This window comes from Staurois parvus, unplaced genomic scaffold (genome assembly GCF_062004578.1).
Source record: "Staurois parvus isolate SC_StPar_1 unplaced genomic scaffold, SC_StPar_1.0 ptg000063l, whole genome shotgun sequence".
Classification (NCBI taxonomy): Eukaryota; Metazoa; Chordata; class Amphibia; order Anura; family Ranidae; genus Staurois; species Staurois parvus.
The window spans coordinates 2,159,838-2,177,056 of NW_028317859.1; the positions used below are offsets into that span (position 1 = coordinate 2,159,838).

General features: G+C 43.2%; 1 protein-coding gene and 1 pseudogene across 1 annotated transcript in view; both read left to right on the top strand.

Annotated features, from left to right (window-relative positions):
• The window catches only part of STAT3 (signal transducer and activator of transcription 3), a 162,699-nt gene that overhangs the window by 82,119 nt on the left and 63,361 nt on the right, over positions 1-17,219 (top strand). The window lies entirely within an intron of this gene.
• Positions 1,353-3,366, top strand: LOC149469704 (lamina-associated polypeptide 2-like; annotated as a pseudogene).

Genomic DNA, 17,219 nt, shown 5'->3' on the forward strand with positions numbered 1-17,219 from the left:
AGGATTTTAGTTCCCCAGCACCTTCTCATACGTATTGGAACACGATTGTAGGTGATAATTAGGACCAAGGGGAACCCTTGTCTTGTGTCATTTCTGGAGAAGAATACACATATGACAAGATTCTCTCCTCTTCATATGGTATAACCACCACAAAATCTTTTATAAGGATAGAGGATTTCTAGTTGCACTCCTTGCCATGATCAACCTTGATCTTAGGTGCTGGAGCAACAGAAAAGAAATGGTGCTGTTCTGCAGATACAAATAAGGATGTGATTAGCACATCAATATATTATTCCAATATATGCTTTAAATGAATTGCAATAAGAGAGAATATATTTTTATGACTAAACTAAATCACACACTAGAATATCTTGGTGTGCTGACAACATCCTTAAAGAATATGTAAACCCAAGATTTCAAATTCCTGATATGTGCCTGCTGTACTCTGTGAAATCCCTGGTGTTCCTGCCAGTCCCTCTGCTTTCGTATTAAAAACCAACCATACGAACATGAGAGCATAGCATGGTCAGTTCCCACGTGCACAACCCCCCCCCCCCCCCCCTTCAATCCCGCACAGCTATTTATTGGGAAGATTAGTGTGCTGCTCTATCTCTTACAATAGCTATTATGAAGCTGAAAATAGAGAGTATGTAATCACTTAAAAAAGGGATAAAAAAAGTATTTAAAATGTTGGTTCAGTGCCCTGACCCTTCCGTTATGCTGACAAAGATCAGTCAGATTTGGAGCAAATTTCACAATTCCTGTGTTTTATAGATTTGGCTGCAGCAGCGTCATTTCATTACTCAACTGCATTATACTGTGGACAGCTGCATTTTTGCAGTGAGAACCATTTTTTGTATGTTAAGTCAGCCTTTACGCCCTCAACTGTGTTCTGCCAGTATAACATTTTCTTACCATAATCCTGGCATGTGAAAATAAAAAAAAGCCTTTTCTCCTATCACCTTCCAGGATGGCACACCTGAGAGATGAGGGGCTCCTCCCTACAGGAAACACAATCAATTTACAGCTGTTATAAGCCCCATCCCTTCCCCTTGCCCTCTAGTATTGATTGTGTTTATTTCTAAATCTGATCGTTTTTTGTTTCTGTGACCAGAAGGCCGGGGAGAGTCGAATGGTATGGCAGGCATAGGGAGGCCAGGGAGGGCTGAACTAACCTGCAGACTTGCTCCTTCTCACAAGCCGCCACCACTTGGCACCTGCAGTCCGGTCATAGGGGAGTGTGAACCGCTGCTGTAGTGTGTTAAAATGCCATCTGGCTGCTGTCTCTCTCACCCTCTTCCCCACGTGGTTCCAGCACTCAGTGGAGTGCAAAGAAGCAGGAAGGAGGAGGCATGCACTCCAAGCTTCATTCTGGTTTCACAGGATCTTCCAGCCACGTGACCAGAAGTGGGCGGGACCAGGAACATGGTGCAGCCTGCATGAGGGCTGAGAGATCCCGGAGGATGGCACACCTAGTTTTTGCAGTGGAGACCGGGCCGAACCATCTCATGGAGGAGGAGGAAGGGATGGCAGTACCAGTGACTGCAGGCAAGTCCAAGTCAGGACTCAGTGAGTGCCTTTCTTGAGGGGATTACTAGGGATGGAGCAGGGGGCCCAGATGGATCATCTCAGGTGGGTGCTCCAATTGCGCCCCCCCCCCCCCCCCCAGTTTACTGTATGTTAAACCTATCAGCTGGAGGGGGGTAGGAAGAGAGAAAGACTAGCAGGTGGTGTTCCTATTCTCTCTTTCAGTATCCCCAAGCGGAACCCAGGAGGCCCCTGATAGTCCGCCTCCTGTATCTGCAGGCTCTAGCTCCTCTAGGAAATGTGGTGAGAAGTTACTTAGGTCCCATCCTAAACCGTTTTGTTATAGATGCATTACACAGGGGCTCTCTGACCAAGCCCCCTATGGGCAGGGTGAAACACATTAGTGGGCGTGGCCAGAGATACAGCTGAGGCCAGTCATTACAAACCAACTCCTGGGGATCGGTCTAAGCTGCGTCCATCTTCATACACATTGTCAAGTCTCTGGAATTACTTGGTATGCTACTTCGTCTTCTCTCTGCCGGCAGGGTGATTACTATTTGCTGTCAGCCTCGAGCAGCGCCAGAAGCACACGTTTGCTTTGGGCAGGGAAAGTGGTTTCAGATTTCCTAGCGTCTATGCAAGTGGAGATGATACACGATCCAGTCCTTCCAAACTTCAGTGGCACAGACGCAGGGCCCAAGCCCAGAGGAGCTAACCCCTGGAGAAGGCCCATCCTCATAGGAAAGCTTTAACTCCAGAGGGGGCCCCAGTGTATTCCTCCCGTTTTCCCAGATGCTTCCTCCGGCCCTAGCCAGGGATGAGGAGGAGAGTAAGGGAGAGCTGGATAGTCGACCTAAATCAGACTACAGCTCAGGAGGAGGGGGAATCTAGATCTGGGTAATGAGGCAGGTGAGGAGGTTAAGCCTGGTAGCCTCCACTTTCTGCTGGAAGATTTGGAAGGGCTCCTTCAGGTTGTCTACACCACTGAAGAAATCCCAGAAACCCCAAGAGAGACCTCAGCACAGGACCATGCTAGGATGCTCTCCTTCCATCAATCATTAAAGGATTTATTCTTACAGGAATGGAAGGATCCGGAAAGGAGAATGGTCAGACCTAAGACTTGGAAGAGAAGGTTCCCCTTTAAAGAGAAGGCGAAGGAAGATAAATTCTTTAAGCTCCCTAAGTTGGATGCTGCAATGTCACAGGTTACCAAGAGGTCTGACCTCGCCTTTGAGGATTTAGGGAGCATAAAGGATTTGATGGACTGAAGGTCTGAATCCCTCCTAAGAAAGGCATGGGATGCTAACACATCTGCCCTGGCCCCAGCTCTGGCAGCAACCTGCAATGCCAGGAATACAGACTTCTGAATGGAAAGACTGAGCAAACTCCTGTCACGGGGCCAAGTCAGATGAGGTGCTAGATTCCCCCTCCGTAATAGGGAAGGCAGTAGCCTACCTGGCGGATGCTGCAGTCGAATCTCTTAAGGCCTCAGCCAAAACAGCCACACTTATTAATTCAGCCAGAAGGATTATCTGGGTTAAAGCATGGGAAGGTGACATCACTTCAAAAGGTTAACTAAGTGGCCTCCCCTTTGAAGGCTTCCTTCTGTTTGGCCCAGAGTTGAACAGTGTGTTGTCCTGGTCCTCTTAGAAGGGGAAGAAATTTCCAGTTAAACCCAAGAGGGAGAAGTATAAGAAATTTTTTTTTTGTGGCCCTTCAGGACAGAATCAGCGGAGAGCTAAGAAGGAACCAAGTAAGAAATGGGTTGATGGCAGGGAAAGGCAAAGGAGTAATTTGCGGTTTTCCTTCCCAGGTGCCACCACCAAAGAAATCAAATGATGCCAGGATCAGGGTGGGGGGAGCCGCCTGTCACATTTTGCCTCCCAGTGGGAGAAAGTCTCAGACAGTGCCTACATCTGCCAGCTAATACAAGAAGGCTATCGCCTAGAGTTCTCGTCAATGCCCCCACCAATGATCACCTTAACCCACCTTCCTCGGGATGCTTTAAAGAAGGAAACCCTCCTAGAAGGAGTTCAGGAGTTGGTAGAACAGTTGGTGATAGTGCCGGTACCAAAAAGCCAACAATACCATGGATTTTCCTCCCACGTATTTGCTGTTTGCAAACCTTCAGGGAAATACAGCCTAATTATATATCTCAGAAACCTGAACAAATTTTTGGAGTACAAAAGATTTTTTCATGGATAATATTTGCTCAGTATGCACAAATCTCTTGAAAAAGGCCTTTTTGACAACGCTGGACCTTAAGGATGCCTATTTATATGTCCCAATCTACCCGAAACATCAGGCGTACTTGAGGTTTGCGATAGTAGTAGGGGAAGAAACAGTCCACTGGCAGTTCAGGGCTCTTCCTTTTGGACTAGCGGTCAGTCCAAAGATTTTTACAAAGATCCTAGCTGAAGCAGTGGCGCTCTTCCACCTTCTGGGGATATCCCTGATTCTCTATTTAGACAATCTTCTAATCTTTAGTCCCTCTGCTATCCAGGTGAAGGCAGACACTGGGAGGTTGATCTCTACCCAGGAGTCTCTAGGCTGGATAGTGAGCACAGAGAAATGGTCTCTGGAGCTGGAGCAGGTCAAAACCTGTAATGGAAACTCCTTCTACTAAGGGACAAGGTACAGAAGATGGTCAGGTCAATGAGGGGGTTAATAGTTGCCTTCAAGCTCCACAAGGGAGGTGTTGAGAGTGCTGTCAGCATCAATCCTGGCCATAGTGTGGGCACAATTCCACTCGCGATACCTGCAGTTCTTCCTTCTGTCTGGCTGGGACATGAAGAAAGAATCCCTGGACAAAAAGTTAGTCCTTACGCCACAGGTAAAATCCTCACTATAATGGTGGGTAACCCCCAACAATCTGCTGGAAGGCAGGCCCTGGACCCAGTTGGACCCCTAAAAGTGGTCTCAGATGCAAGCTCATGGGGGTGGGGTGCTCACCTGGGGGAAGCCCAAGGTCCCTGGAACAGGGCAATTTCCTGGTCTTTGTTCAACTCCAGGGAGCTCAGAGCTGTAGTCAAAGCCCTGAAGGCTTTCGAGAACAGTATCTCGGGCAGGAAGGTTCAGGTCAGCTCCAACAATGCCACTACGGTGGCCTACCTGAACAGTCAGGGTGGAACCAGATCCAACCATCTCCATGACCTATCCAAGGAGATTCTGGGTTGGGCCAGAAGGAAGGTTCTTTACCTGACGGCAGTTCATATAAGAGGGACAAGCAACCAGGACGCGGACTTCCTCAGTTGCCAGCCGATCAAGCAGGGGGATTTGGAGCTGAATCAAAAGGTCTTTCAGGCCTTGGGTCAACGTTTCGACAACCCAGAAAAAGACCTGATATGAGGTGATAAAGAGCAGATACATTTATAGTCTTACAGATACAACCGGCCCTTTTGAGGACAGCCATAATGCTGATGTGGCCCGCAATGAAATTACAGTTGCAAGAAAAAGTATGTGAACCCCTTGGGATTACGTGGAGTTTTGCATGAATTGGGCATAAAATGTGCTCTGAATGTCATCTAAGTCACAACAATGGAAGAACACAGTCTGCTGAACATAATACTACACAAACATTAGATGTTGCCATGGTTTAATTGCACATAACATGTAAACATTCACAGTGCAGGGAGGAAAAAGTATGTGAGTCCCTAGCTTAATGACTTCTCCCAGAGCTAATTGGAGCCAGGAGTGAGCCAACCTTGACTCCAATCAGTGTGATGATATTGGATGTGTTGCTGACAGCTGTCCTGCCCTTAAAAAATACACACCTGTTTTGGGCTTACTGGTTTCAAGAAGCACTGTCTGATGTGAACCATGCCTCGCAGAAAAGAGCTCTCAGAAGACCTGCGATCAAGAATTGTTGACTTGCATGAAGCTGGAAAGGGTTACAAAAGTATCTCCAAAAGCCTTGATGTTCATGTTTCCACGGTAAGACAGACTGTCTACAAATGGAGAAAGTTTAGCACTGTTGCTACTCTCCCTAGGCGCGGTCGTCCTGTAAAAATGACTGCAAGAGCACAGCGCAGAATGCTGCATGAGGTAAAGAAGAATCCCAGAGTGTCAGCTAAAGACCTACAGAAATCTCTGGCACATGCTAACATTTTTGTTGACACATCTACAATAAGGAAAACATTAAACAAGAATGGAGTACATGGGAGGACACCACGGAGGAAGCCATTGCTGTCCAAAAAGAATATTGCAGCACGTTTGAAGTTTGCAAAAGAGCACCTGGATGTTCCACAGCACTACTGGCAAAATATACTGTGGACAGATGAAACCAAGATTGAGTTGTTTGGGAAGAACACACAACACTATGTGTGGAGAAAAAAAGGCACAGCACATCAACATCAAAACCTCATCCCCACTGTAAAACATGGCGGAGGGAGCATCATGGTTTGGGGCTGCTTTGCTGCCTCAGAGCCTGGACGGATTGTTGCCATTGATGGGAAAATGAATTCCAGAATTTATCAAGACATTTTGCAGGAAAACGTACGATCATCTGTCCGCCAACTGAAGCTCCGCAGAGGATGGGTGATGCAACAGGACAATGACCCAAAGCATACAAGTAATTCAACAAAACAATGGCTGCAGCAGTGTTTCCTGTAGGTAGGAGCCCCTCATCTCTCAGGTGTGCTGTCCTGGAGGGTTCATAAAAATGCCATTACTGGTAAGTCTAATGGTTGGTTTTTTTATAGCAGCAGCAAGTCTTCACATTTCCAGCTACTCAAAAAGGAAACCATTGTGAGAAACAGAGTTCCTGATTAACTGGTGCAATGCTTCCAAAGTGGTAGATCTTCTATATTTTTTTTATTTTCTTTTTGTTTTGTTTACTTGATTCAGTCACCATTTAGATGCCATTTTTAGTTTGTCATTTGTAGTTGTAAAAAATTTTTAGTTTAGTCACAGAACTCTTTTAGACTTGAAAAGATCAGTCTACCCAAAGCATGGTAGGCTAATATTTCCAGCTAGGTTTTTATATATCCTTATTATTCTAGGAGTAAAATTTTTCCTGCCACAGTTTCTAGTTATTTTGTCTCCCATCTTGGAGCTCATGGATTGTTGCTACTACGCCTGTGTCATTCTGTATAACAATGTATAAATGTAAAACCCAACAAATAAAGAGGGCCACAGCAGTTGTGCAGACCCAGGAACGTAAGCTCTGAGAGTTTCTAATACAGAAAAGTTGGTTTGTATAATCTTGTAGCATTTACCAAAAACATTTTGGGCCCCTTTCACACGGGGCAGAAGCCACTTGCTCAGCAGGAGATCGGCTGTCCGTTTACACCCAACTGCCCTCCGATCTGACCTGACAGACGGGAGCAGATCCCCTTTCCTTGTATTTATCAGATTGGATTTTATGTAGAGGGGTGTAAACAGACACAAGTCTTTTTTACATCCGCCACTCCATAGAGCAGGATAGAGGGTCCGATCAAAAATGGTCGCCTGAAAAATGGACAGGCGGACCCGATCGGACCTATTGTGTGAAAGGGGCTTTATTAGACTTTTAAATGGACTTCTCTTTCATTCATAAGCTTCACACAATGAGTTTCTAGTGCACTAGAATTATTATTATTTTTTTTTTTTAAGATGTTTGCACCATATGATTACATGCCAAAAATATTTGTAGTGGTACTTTTTCTTCCAAACAAAAAGCAGGCATAGTTAAATCAATATTTTATAGTGAAAATGTAGTATGAAATATTGTCTTCTCCTTTTTAGCGTCTAACATTTTCCAGAGTTGTCCACGCCTTGATTAGCACTTGCTGCTCTTTAAAGAGCAATGCACTCTTGTAATATTTTCCAGTCACTTACACAATAGTAACTAATTCAACCGAAAACTGAAGTACAAATAGATGACTTATAATTAGGCAGGAAGGAGCTGAGGAAATGTTTTTTAGAGTGCATTGTTTGTACAGTGCACCAGTGCTGTGAAGATAGCGTTTCGGGGAAGTAAATGTTGCACTTGAATCCTTTCCTAAGACTGGTTCTACTGGGTTTTTTTGTGTTTGTTTCTTTTTTTGCGAACAGGCTAAAAAAACTGTTCTATTCACACAAACCAAGTGGATGGAAAAATCACCCTGGCCACCCCAACAAGGGAATTGTATTGGTTGGAACTGCTGCTCAATAAAAAAAATGACCAACATGTCCCTTCAACAGGAGTCGACTGAACACTTGACTTCACTTGAGTGGACAAAGCCACACACAGATTGAAATTCGACCAGTCCATCAGGGACTTTCAAATTTCGACCAGTGTATGGCCAGTTTCAATTGCATGTTAAAGGCTTTCTTGGGTTCTCTGTTTTTGCTAGTTATTATGGTAAGACAGCACTTATAGGTTGTAGAGAAGCCAAGTGTGGCAAACCCAGTTGTCATTCAATATCTTAGAACATCACCATGACATCACTCTTTCACAACCTATCCTCTGTACAGCACAGTTTGGCTTCTGTGAGTATACATGGCGTAACATTCCTATTTCACCTTGAAACTATTAGGATGTAGATGAAAAAAGCATTACCTACCTGCCTTTTACAGTGCCTTGAAAAAGTATTCATACTCCTTTGAAATTTTCCACATTTTGTCATGTTACAACCAAACATGTAAATGTATTTTATTGGGATTTTATGTGATAGATCAACACAAAGTGGCACATTATTGTGACATGGAAGGAAAACGATAAATGGTTTTTGAAATTTTTTACAAATATCTGAAAAGTGTGACGTGCATTTGTATTCAACCCCCTTTACTCTGATACCCCTAACTAAAATCTAGTGGAACCAGTTGCCTTCAGAAGTACCCTAATTAGTAAATAGAGTCCACCTGTGTGTAATTTAATAGTATAAATACAGCTGTTCTATGAAGCCCTCAGAGGTTTGTTGGAGAACATTAGTGAACAAACAGTATCATGAAGGCCAAGGAACACAGCAGACAGGTCAGGGATAAAGTTGCGGAGAAGTTTAAAGCAGGGTTAGGTTATGAAAAAATAAAATATCCCAAGATTTGAACATCTCATGGAGCACTGTTCAAGCCATCATCCTAAAATGGAAAGAGCATGGCACAACTGCACACCTATCAAGACATGGCCATTGACCTAAACTAACAGGCCAGGCAAGGAAAGCATTAATCAGAGAAGCAAGCAAGAGATCCATGGTAACTCTGGAGGAGCTGCAGAGATGCACAGCTCAGGTGGGAGGTCCCATTTGCAGTTTGCGAGAAGCCATGTGGGGGAGACAGCAAACATGTGGAAGAAGGTGCTCTGGTCACACATCTTGGGGGGAGGGGCCAGAGCATATTGCTACAAGGACGCAGGGAGGGGGAGCCTCTACCCCCCACCGAGATCTAAAGCGGTGAAAGTGTAGCCCAACCCTTCCCTATTCTGGTGCCGGCTTGTGTGGGTCCTGTGGGCTCTGCGCAGGTCTGTGGAGTCGGAGGAACTGCAGTGGTGTGGCAAGGTGGCGCCGGAGAGTGGAGGGCGCTATGTCTGCTCACATGACTGAGCGGGGAACGCTGGGAGGCTCTGGAGACGCTGCTGCTGTGGGAGGTGGACTGGAGAGGACAGAACGAAGGGACACAGCGTGGATACCAGCTGCTCCATTTTCAAAAACAATTTTTCAAAACTGGTCTGAACAGGCTGTGGAAGGGGAGAGGTTATAACGTACCCTCCTGTCCTTGATGGTCAAAAAAGAGGGTAATTTTGTCTTTGAAACTGGACAGTTAAAGGAGTATAGATCAAGTAAAGAACAAGAGGGATCACCCGTGGGACCAGAGTTGAAGTGAGTGGGTCTCCTATCAGCATATGTATCTAAAATATTTTAAAAAAATGAACAGATCCCCCCCCCCCCCACAAATTTAAACACCAGTACTATAAGAAAGTACCCCTACAGGAGAAAAGTCCAGAGGCTCTAACATCAGAGAGACAGCTGGCAGTTAATGGAAGACATGAATTGGGACACAACAATGGAGATCAAACTTGACTGTCGTCAGGTGTATTGAATATGATTCTGACAGAAAATCCCATAGCCATGGAAAGTGAAATGGAAACAGAAAATATGGAAGAACAATGTGCAAGTTCACAAATGCTTACAAAAATGGATATTGCAGAAATGTTTGCTGAATTAGAGCATTCTATAAAGAATAAAATGGTGATATTACATAAGGATATGGGACAAATTTTAGCTCAGGTGGAAAAAACGGAGGATAAATTGGATAAACATGCCCAAATAATTATAACATTTGAAAAACAATTGGAAGAAATCCAGAGAGACCAAAGGAAATTGGCATATAAATTGGAAGATCAAGAGAACAGAGACAGAAGGAATAACTTGAGGATTCGGGGCCTACCAGAAGTAACGCAAGGAGAAGATCTAGGGGACAGATTGAGGAGGGTGTTTAACCCAATGGGTAGACCGGTGACCGATCAACTGAAAATAAACAGAGTACGTAAGGAGTTGCAGTGGATTCCCCCAGAGATGTTCTTGTACGGTTCCACTCTTATGAGAATAAAATAAATATTTAGAAGAAACTACGGGGGAACCCAGCAAAATGGGAGGAAATTAATCTACAGGTTTTTTCTGATGTTGCACCAGAGACATTAGCTAGGAGAAGATCTTTAAAGCCACTGCTTGACCAAATGCGGGGAAAAAATGTCCGATATAACTGGGGGTTTCCAGCCTGTTTGGTTGGGTGGAAAGATGGACATTCAGCAAGAATGAGATTCCCAGAAGATTTAAGTGACTTTTGTGACAAACTAGGTTTACAGATGATGGATATTTCAGGTTGGTTGGAAGGAATAAGGAGAAGGCAGCTTTAGAAAAGGAAACATGGCAGGTAGTCTCAAAAAAGCGGTGATCAGGGAATTTAGAATAGGGGAATTCATGTGGGGGGGGGGGGGGGAGAGGATTTTTTCTCTTACCTCATTGGAACCCCTGCAGCCTTACCTATAAAGCTCTCCTTTCCCCCATACAGGAATTGTAAGATGTCCCTAGACCCCATGGGGGAAAGATTTTGGTGACCTGTGAAAGATATATTCTCTGAACCAGAAAGAGAGAAGGGAAAGGACAGAAATCTTCTTTTTTTTTTTTTTTTTTTTTTCCTCCCAAAGGATAGTGATGGGATTCTATGTGGGAGGTTTAGCACATTCTCGAATTTCAGACCCCAAGATGGTAGGTGGAGAGCTGAATAGGTGTACACGTCCTGAGTCCCACCCTGGAATAGAAATCAATGGTGGGTTTAAACCACAACAGATTCCAGGGCTGGAAACAGGCCAAGGGGTAGTGAAAAGGGAGGGGGGGGGAGAGGTTGGGGGATGGGGTTAATTTGGAAGGAGGAGGGGAGGATTGAGAATTGAAGATAGATGTAAGGGTATTTTCTTGTTTCAGACCATTTATACTTGCTCCTCCTTTAGCGGGAATATAGATGGAGTATTGAAAGAATAAGAAGAAATTAATACATGTAACTTTATAACCTATTATGTGAAAGGACTGAACACTCCAACTAAAAGGTATAAGGTTCTCGGGGAAATAAACCAACGCTCTATCGAAGTCGTGTTTTTACAAGAGACGCATCTATCCCAAGATTCGAATGTTAAGCTATATTCTAAATACTATCCAACATGATATAATGCCGATTCAGCAATAAAAAGGGCAAAAGGCGTAGCAATTGTTTTTTGCAAAAAGATTTAATATAGAAGAAAGAATGGTAGACCCTTAGGGTAGGTTTTTATTTCTAAGAGGGAAACTTCAGGGTCGGGAATGTACACTAGTAAATATCTGTTGCCCCAACAAAAGCCCATTGGTATACCTGGAGGGCCTATTAAGAAAGCTCATAGACTTTAAGAGTGGGATGCTGATTGTGGCGGGGAATTTCAATCTCTGCATGGATTCATGGATGGATGCATCACGTGCGCAGAGAGCGGGAGATAGAAACCTAAAGTCTGTTAAAAATACTTTCTATCGGTGTCAATTAACTGATGCTCGGAGAGTTAAATCTCCTAGAGAAAGGGACTACACCTTCTGTTCTGCGCATGGAGTGTATTCACGATTGGATTATATAATGATTGATCATAGACTCTTGGGGGTTTATTTACTAAAGCTGGAGAGTCCAAAATCAGACTCCCTTCTGCATAGAAACCAATCAGCTTCTAACCTCAGCTTTAGAGATGAGCGAATCGAACCAGGCGAACCGGAATTCGAGTCGAATTTCAGGAAATATTCGATTCGCGGCGAAACCGAAATTTTGCCTACTTCGGGTGCGCGAATCGAACATTTCCCGATCAGCCGGCAAAAGTGTCCCTGCAGTGAGCTCCGCTATTTCTGACAGTTCTCTGACAGAAGGAACACATGTTTAGCGGTTGAAACATTGTATCTATTAGTTTATATTTAGGATACAGATGTTTCAACCACTGTTCATGTGAAGAAGCTGTGAGAGAACTGTCAGAAATAGAGGAACTCTGCACATACACTTTTTGCCGGCTTGGAATTATTCTTCTTTTCATCCTACTTCTTCTTCTTCTTCTTCATCCTCATCCTCTTCTTCTGAGGATGAGGATGAAGAAGAAGAAGAAGCAGTAGGATGAAAATAAGAATAATTCCAAGCCGGCAAAAAGTGTATGTGCAGAGTTCCTCTATTCTGCAGATACACTTAGAGGAGCTCTGCACATACACTTTTTGCCTGTTTGGAATTAATCTTATTTTCATCCTACTTCTTCTTCTTCTTCTTCTTTATCCTCATCCTCAGAAGAAGAAGAAGAGGATGAAGAAGAAGAAGAAGAAGAAGAAGAAGAAGAAGAAGTAGGATGAAAATAAGAATAATTGCAAGCCGGCAAAAAGTGTATGTGCAGAGTTCCTCTATTCTGCAGATACACTTAGAGGAGCTCTGCACATACACTTTTTGCCGGCTTGGAATTTATCTTATTTTCATCCTACTTCTTCTTCTTCTTCTTCTTCTTCATCCTCATCCTCATCCTCAGAAGAAGAAGAAGAGGATGAGGATGAGGATGAAGAAGAAGAAGAAGAAGAAGAAGAAGTAGGATGAAAATAAGAATAATTCCAAGCCGGCAAAAAGTGTATGTGCAGAGCTCCTCTAAGTGTATCTGCAGAGCTCCTCTAAGTGTATCTGCAGAATAGAGGAACTCTGCACATACACTTTTTGCCGGAAACCGCTGTATGGAGGGAATGTCCCAGAACTGTCAGAAATAGTCTATTTCTGACAGTTCTGGGACATTCACTCCATACAGCTGTTTCAACCGCTGTATGGAGGGAATGTCATAGAACTGTCAGAAATAGACTATTAATGACAGTTCTGGGACTGTCCTTCCATACAGCGGTTGAAACATTGTATCTATTTGTTTCCATAAATGGATCCATTTATGGAAACAAATAGATACAATGTTTCAACCGCTGTATGGAAGGACAGTCCCAGAACTGTCATTAATAGTCTATTTCTGACAGTTCTATGACATTCCCTCCATACAGCGGTTGAAACAGCTGTATGGAGTGAATGTCCCAGAACTGTCAGAAATAGACTATTTATGACAGTTCTGGGACTGTCCTTCCATACAGCGGTTGAAACATTGTATGTATTTGTTTCCATAAATGGATCCATTTATGGAAACAAATACATACAATGTTTCAACCGCTGTATGGAAGGACAGTCCCAGAACTGTCATTAATAGTCTATTTCTGACAGTTCTATGACATTCCCTCCATACAGCGGTTGAAACAGCTGTATGGAGTGAATGTCCCAGAACTGTCAGAAATAGACTATTTCTGACAGTTCTGGGACTGTCCTTCCATACAGCGGTTGAAACATTGTATCTATTTTTTTCCATAAATTACATTCTGCAAATACACTTAGAGGAGCGCTGCAGATACACTTTTTGCCGGCTTGGAATTAATCTTATTTTCATCCTACTTCTTCTTCTTCATCCTCATCCTCATAAGAAGAAAAAGAAGAAGTAGGATGAAAATAAGAATAATTCCAAGCCGGCAAAAAGTGTATCTGCAGCGCTCCTCTAAGTGTATCTGCAGAATGTCATTTATGGAAAAAAATAGATACAATGTTTCAACCGCTGTATGGAGTGAATGTCCCAGAACTGTCATAAATAGTCTATTTCTGACAGTTCTGGGACATTCACTCCATACAGCTGTTTCAACCGCTGTATGGAGGGAATGTCATGGAACTGTCAGAAATAGACTATTAATGACAGTTCTGGGACTCTGACAGTTCCATGACATTCCCTCCATACAGCGGTTGAAACAGCTGTATGGAGTGAATGTCCCAGAACTGTCAGAAATAGACAGAAACTGTCACAGAACTGTCCTTCTTCTCATCCTTCTCCTTCTTCTCATCCTTCTTCTCATCCTTCTTCTCATCCTTCTTCTCATCCTTCTCCTTCTTCTTCTCATCCTTCTCCTTCTTCTCATCCTTCTCCTTCTCCTTCTTCTCATCCTTCTCCTTCTTCTCATCCTTCTCCTTCTCCTTCTTCTCATCCTTCTCCTTCTCCTTCTTCTCATCCTTCTCCTTCTCCTTCTTCTCATCCTTCTCCTTCTTCTCATCCTTCTCCTTCTTCTCATCCTTCTCCTTCTTCTCATCCTTCTCCTTCTCCTTCTTCTCATCCTTCTCCTTCTCCTTCTTCTCATCCTTCTCCTTCTCCTTCTTCTCATCCTTCTCCTTCTCCTTCTTCTCATCCTTCTCCATCTTCTCATCCTTCTCCTTCTCCTTCTTCTCATCCTTCTCCTTCTCCTTCTTCTCATCCTTCTCCTTCTCCATCTTCTCATCCTTCTCCTTCTCCTTCTTCTCATCCTTCTCCTTCTCCTTCTTCTCATCCTTCTCCTTCTCCTTCTTCTCATCCTTCTCCTTCTCCTTCTTCTCATCCTTCTCCTTCTCCTTCTTCTCATCCTTCTCCTTCTTCTCATCCTTCTCCTTCTTCTCATCCTTCTCCTTCTTCTCATCCTTCTCCTTCTTCTCATCCTTCTCCTTCTTCTCATCCTTCTCCTTCTCCTCATCCTTCTCCTTCTTCTCCTTCTCCTTCTTCTCATCCTTCTCCTTCTCCTTCTTCTCATCCTTCTCCTTCTCCTTCTCCTTCTCTTTCCTCATCTCCAAGGGCATTTAAATTAAAGGTACAGTGTTCTGCACTAATTTAAAGGCTCTCTGAAGCCTAGAAACCCTTTTTATAAGTCATCTTCGTAGCGAAGAAATTCGCATCGAATCGAATTTCACACTGGAATTCGCCGAATCAGCCGAATCGAATTTTTGAGAAATTCGCTCATCTCTACTCAGCTTGTTCAATGAAGCTTTGGCAATGAAACCTGGAAGCTGATTGGTTTCTATGCAGAAGGGAGACTGATTTTGGACTCTCCAGCTTTAGTAAATAAACCCCTTGGAGTCACTGGTGAAATCCAATATAGAAGTCCTTTAGGACCCTGAGACGGAAATAAGAGTAAGGAGGGAAATTGAACAATATTTTCTGATTAATGAAAGTGAAGGGGTATCTGTTGCTACAGTGTGGGGAGCACACAAAGCATATATCAGAGGAATCCTGATTTCGATAAGTTCTGGAAAAAAAAAAAAGGAATGGGAGAAGAAAATAAAGCTATTAACGGAGGGATGATATGATTTGGAATCGTTACATAAAAAGAAGATGGAAACCGAGATACAACAGAAGATAATTCAAAAAAGAGAAGAACTAAAGGACTTAATAGAACAAGGGAACAATGGTACATATATGGTGAGAGTGTCCTAAAATCCAGGAGTTTTGGCAAATACAGTAATAATTCAACATATACAGGAAATATTGGAGATTAGTTTATTAAAAGATGCCTGGGTTTGTTTATTCCACAAATAAACTTGCATTACAAAGCATATAACAGAATATGCAAAAAGGAAATAAAGGCTGCAAAAATTGAAAACGAATGACAGATTGCAAAAGATAGCAGGACCCCAACTTCAAATATATTAATAGTAAAAAGATCCGGTCCGAACATGTAGGCCCTTTATAAAATAATCTATAGTGGGTGACTGGGGACAAAGAGAAGGCAAATTTTTTAAATACCTTCTTCAGTTCTGTGTATACAAAGGAGCATGGGGGAGTTCTTGTCCATAATGAGCATGGTATTGACACAGCTCCAGATGATCCACATTGGCTCACAATTGATATGATCCAAAAATACAGTTGGGTCCATAAATATTGGGACATCTACACAATTCTAAAATTTTTGGCTCTATACACCACCACAATGGATATGAAATGAAACGAACAAGGTGTGCTTTAATTGCAGACTGTGCTTTAATTTGAGGGTATTTACATCCAAATCAGGTGAACAGTGTAGGAATTACAACAGTTTGCATATGTGCCTCCCACTTGTTAAGGGACCAAAAGTAATGGGACAGAATAATAATCTTAAATCAAACTTTCACTTTTTAATACTTGGTTGCAAATCCTTTGCTGTCAATTACAGCCTGAAGTCTGGAACGCATAGACATCACCAGACGCTGGGTTTCATCCCTGGTGATGCTCTGCCAGGCCTCTACTGCAACTGTCTTCAGTTCCTGCTTGTTCTTGGGGCATTTTCCCTTCAGTTTTGTCTTCAGCAAGTGAAATGCATGCTCAATCGGATTCAGGTCAGGTGATTGACTTGGCCATTGCATAACATTCCACTTCTTTCCCTTAAAAAAACTCTTTTGGTTGCTTTTGCAGTATGCTTTGGGTCATTGTCCATCTGCACTGTGAAGCGGCGTCCAATGAGTTCTGAAGCATTTGGCTGAATATGAGCAGATAATATTGCCCGAAACACTTCAGAATTCATCCTGCTGCTTTTGTCAGCAGTCACATCATCAATAAATACAAGAGAACCAGTTCCATTGACAGCCGTACATGCCCACGCCATGACACTACCACCACCATGCTTCACTGATGAGGTGGTATGCTTAGGATCATGAGCAGATCCTTTCCTTCTCCATACTCTTCTCTTCCCGTCACTCTGGTACAAGTTGATCTTGGTCTCATCTGTCCATAGGATGTTGTTCCAGAACTGTGAAGGCTTTTTTAGATGTCGTTTGGCAAACTCTAATCTAGCCTTCCTGTTTTTCTTGATTGAAGTCTTCTCTTGATTGTTGACTTTGACACACATGCACCTACCTCCTGGAGAGTGTTCTTGATCTGGCCAACTGTTGTGAAGGGTGTTTTCTTCATCAGGGAAAGAATTCTTCGGTCATCCACCACAGTTTTCCGTGGCCTTCCAGGTCTTTTGGTGTTGCTGAGCTCACCGGTGCGTTCCTTCTTTTTAAGAATGTTCCAAACAGTTGTTTTGGCCACGCCTAATGTTTTTGCTATGTCTCTGATGGGTTTGTTTTTTCAGCCTAATGATGGCTTGCTTCACTGATAGCGACAGCTCTTTGGATCTCATCTTGAGAGTTGACAGCAACAATTCCAAATGCAAATAGCACACTTGAAATGAATTCTGGACCTTTTATCTGCTCATTGTAATTGGGATAATGAGGGAATAACACACACATGGCCATGGAACAGCTGAGAAGGCAATTGTCCCATTACTTTTGGTCCCTTAACAAGTGGGAGGCACATATGCAAACTGTTGTAATTCCTACACCGTTCACCTGATTTGGATGTAAATACCCTCAAATTAAAGCTGACAGTCTGCAGTTAAAGCACATCTTGTTTTCCATTTCAAATC